This window comes from Amia ocellicauda, chromosome 3 (genome assembly GCF_036373705.1).
Source record: "Amia ocellicauda isolate fAmiCal2 chromosome 3, fAmiCal2.hap1, whole genome shotgun sequence".
NCBI classification, from domain to species: Eukaryota; Metazoa; Chordata; class Actinopteri; order Amiiformes; family Amiidae; genus Amia; species Amia ocellicauda.
In genome coordinates this window covers 42,333,559-42,338,233 of record NC_089852.1, presented here as the reverse complement: position 1 = coordinate 42,338,233, position 4,675 = coordinate 42,333,559, and positions in this window count along the sequence as shown.

Sequence of the window (4,675 nt, the reverse complement as noted above, 5' to 3'; positions counted from 1 at the left end):
TAACGCGATAATCGTGTGACTTGAATTCGCCTGTCTAGAGGGATTACTGTCCCTGGTTTGGCAACAGAGTCAAACCCTAGCTCTCTAAGGGAACACTGATACTGACGTTTGTCTGCTTTATATGCAATACATCGATTCTGTAATAATATGGAAATATTGCTGCTTTCATGTAGGCAGATGAAAAAACAGACAGAGAGGTGGCAGGTCCATGTGTAAATGCCTCATCATATCAAGCTCATACTTATTGGATTTTAAAATTCAGAGGAGCGCCGGGGTCATGTCTGTCTGCTTTTCTCTGGTTCTCTGTTGTCGTCTGAGTTGACAGCACATCCACCAGTAAAGTGTTAGCTGAGGTTCAGTGATCCGTGCTCTGTACACATGTCCAGGACAGAGAGGCCACTGGCACTTCTGTTCCTTCAGGACGAGTGGGGAGGAGAGGCTGGTGTCTGAAGGGAAAATATGTTTTATTCCAACCTCAGACACTTCTGTGGGTTCATCTCAACCTGAACCCAAGTGGTCTCGATCCTGTGTGACCAGCAGAGCAATGAAGATGGATTAAGAACCACATTTCAGGTGCTTCTGAGACATGCTTTCTCAGGAGATGTTGTTTCTCCCTGTTTTGTTGTTGTTGTTGTTTTTTGTATCACAGATGAACTCAGGACAGTAGGCAATTCAGGCACCCAAGTCTTACATAATTAAGTCCATAATTTATACATCATAAAATTCGACTTCATGTTATTTCCTTAGTCAAACTGATTGGGGCTGCACTACACACGTCACACCCAGTGAACTCTGTCACCTCCGCCCCAGTCCTGCGTTAGTTAAATGTCAGTGAGTACATTATCATTGACTGACTTTCTCCTCTGGCACTGCACCCTCTTTGTTAATGCCACAGCGCTGACTCTTTTCCCCCAGTGTGTCCTCTCTGTCACCCTTTCTCTAATTTACTTATTCTTTTCACACCCTTGGGTCCTTTGTGGCTCCTCAAGTTCACGCTCACCTTGAGAGGTTCACAGTACGATTTCAACTGCATTTAAATTTGATTCTGTGTGTTTAGCATTTTCCCAAGATTTCCTGTTTGCCCTGTCCTTTCACTAAAAATAAGAAGGACGTTCCCTATAAAATGGCTCAATACGGAAACATACCAATATAAGATTCCCCACAATTATACAAAAAAGGCATGAAAACTATCGTCACTTCCTTCAGATCAGTTTTTTCCAGGTGCGTTAAAGCATAGCAAAATAATTCAATATTAGTACAAATGTATTACTTATCTGTTCTGTTTTAAACTGCAGGTGTGCTGTGGTCAGAGCCCTCTGCTGATAGGATTTATGGTGTTAAGTGCCAGCTCTTCTGTTGTCTCCAAATAAATCCTTTTACTCTTTCACAAAGCATCACCTACCTCTGACCCTGGTATGCAAATCAGTGAAATCCCTGAAAAGTGAGCAATGGCAACACAATAATAAAATAAGAGCTCTTTGTTAGTTTAGCTTATGCATTTTTTATCTGCTTGTGTCTTTTATGGTTTTATTTTGATTCCAATTTCTTTTCACCATGATCAACTGTACTTTGGTTATTCTTATTATCATCACTATTAGCAATATTACAGATTTGGTCTTCAAAAACGCCTTACTAAAATCTAAAAGATAGATATCTGTTTTTCTAATTTAATTTAATAATATTAACACATATGTGTTGTCTCCCGAGGCTTTTGATTAATAACATTATCTCAGATTGTTCATTACTTTTGACATCCTCTTACATTACTGTCTAGCATCTTTAATATGCTGTAATCTTGGCACACGAATCTACAGTTAAGGGATGTTTGTTTTTAAAACGTTCTGAAAACCACCAACCACTTCCCCTAATCCTGAGGAAGGCTAACTTTCACAACTAAATTACAATATAGTAATCCCATACTTATACTATCAGTTATTACATTGTAAATCCTTTTCTCTGTGGTAAGTTTCCTTGCCAATGACATTTTTTCTCCCCTGTGTTAAAACACCTCTATTAATTATCCTCAATCGCTTTTCAAGATCCTTATCTGTGATGCGTTGCTGAGGAATTAGCCTCTACTTCACCGCCCAGACACACACACACAGCCCTCTGGCATGGAACAATCACCTTACACAACAATTAAGTGCAATATGCTTCAGAAGCCGCAGCTTGGATTCAGTGAAATGTAGCTGAGAGCTGGGCATTCTTTTAGTTTAGTAGCAGCTTTAACCTCCTTTACAGAGCAATAAAACAAGCACAGAGGAATGAGATGCAGGAGACATTTGACACATCTCCTTAAGCCAATATCTACTTTATCATCTTTGGCAGCTCTTATTGGTCCTACTAATCAAGTGGAAGAGCCGAGCAGAGTCACCACCTAATACACAGCGTGTGACAAATATATTATTGACTTCAGGGAGACGTGTGACCTTGGAAGTGTCACCTGAGGACCTGCCTGTTTTCGCTCCTCCGGCAGGAAACGACCTTCATATTAAATCCCTGCAGAGGTCAATAAACTAAATAATTCACAAAGGTTATTTACTTTGCGCTGAAATCCACAGAAATAAATGGCAGTTTCTTAACCCTTTGTTGCTTGGGGCCCTGCGCATATCTTTCTGAAAACAGTTTGTTCTTGGAGCTTTTTGTCTCCAAAGGACACTATGTCACTCCTGCACCCCCCTGAGGTGTGTGCTCAACCCACGCCCCACCTCCCCATGAATTACCTGCCCAGGATCCAACACAGTAGCAGGTGCCCCTGGTTCAACAATTATTTGAAAACCTTCATAACTTAAAATATCTAGCAACAGTGAGCAGAATGGTATGTGGAGACAAAATCTAATTTTCAGAATTACAAGAGTTCTGCAGGTTTTAGGGGTATTTATTAATTGTTATGACTTCTTTAAGTAAATGATTTTGTCAATTGACTAATTTAAAGGTGGCCTAGAATGAATCCAGAAAGTGCTGAGGCCTCTGATACACTTTGTTGATCTTTGACATGCTGATGCTTCAAATTCTAGGGAGCTTGGGACTGGTGTCAGAGACCCTCTTAATCTTGCCCCCTGAGAGGGCATTACCTTAACAGATGTTTTCAATTGCATATCTATAGCAAAACATTAGTGATTTAAACAGCAGCATACAAGATAAGTAACACTAATCAGAGGTGGTATCACCTGTTCCAGTAGCAGTGTTATCTAATGTTCCTTGGCCTGTGTGAACTGGGAGATATTGACGAGGCAATGAATGGGTCAGGGTCAGTGCTAGGTAAAAAGGGGAGGAGAAGCTGCAAAGGACAATGCTGCGAGAGAAGGGTTTTGTCCAGTCATTGAGTTTCAGGATGTTGAGTGAGTCAGCCTTCTAGAAGTGCATATCTTAACACCCCAGAACTGAAAATAGAAAAAGCCTTCCATTTGTCAGTGCTGGACCTCACACTGGCAAACACATTCAAACTGACAACCCATCACACTTAACTCTTTACATCTCATTCTGGGCCTCAGGGGAATATCTGTGATATGGGTCAAAACCTGTATATCGGGTCAACAACTACTTCGACACGATAGATTCCTAATCACTTCCTGTTCCATTCCAATAAATATCATTCCACTAAAGAAGATAATTCCCCTCAAAAGCCAGTGTCTACTTCTCAAAATATTATGTTATTGGCTGTTCCTGCTCCCTCAAACCCCACTAACATTACTTAGTTATGAAAAATAAAGCTTTTGCATAATAATCACACAATAAATTGGATACTATCAGTCAAAAGTGAAGAAAATACCAAGGAATCCTTGTTTTCTATCACTTTTAGTTGAGTACACTTTTGGAAACGTTACCATGGAGCTCTTTTCAGTATGTGGGTCAGTATCCCTTCTGCATGAAATGTAATCAGACCCTAAACAAAATTTGACCCAGAGACTTCCTCCCAGAAGGCATTTCCAACCCCGATTTGTTTTTCTCCGAATAGCACTTTAGTGTAATCAGTTTTCTGAATTTGCTTACAATGAGCCTTATTTTAATTATCTAAACAGACATAGAGAAAAACAAAGCCTACTCATGAACTTTTGAACTCCCTGTGTATATTTTCTTGCATTTAGCAGTTAGTAATAGTACATTAATGTCTCTCAGGAAAGATGCCCATGCTATTAATATGCTTTATAAGCTTTGCAATGGTAATTTGCAATTGCACAGATCTTTTTTTTTAAAGCCCCCCAAAACATGGCACATCTTTACAAAGATTTTATACAGATTCTACCTTGCATGTGCCTCGCCGTTATTAGAAAAGGTTGCATAACTGACATGTAAAAGTTGCTGAAGCTGTAGTATTTTTAGCAAATGCAGCAACTCCTGAAATACTCTATACATCAAGGAAGAGGCTTACTGGGAAATATAAATTCTTTATAATACCAAAGAAAGAAAGAAAGAAAGAAAGAAAGAAAGAAAGAAAGAAAGAAAGGAAGGAAGGAAGGAAGAAATGAAACTATACAGAATCCATGTTGGGCAAGTTGATGTTAACTTGAGAGGCTGAGAGGCTCTTGAGAGATAAAATACATGGAAACAATAGAGTGTAGCCATTGTGTTTGTTGGGTGGTATCAGAAGAGGAGGTGTATGACATCAGTAAGAATATTTGTTATGGGACATTGCAATAAATAGCAATACACAACAACAACCAACAAATAAACC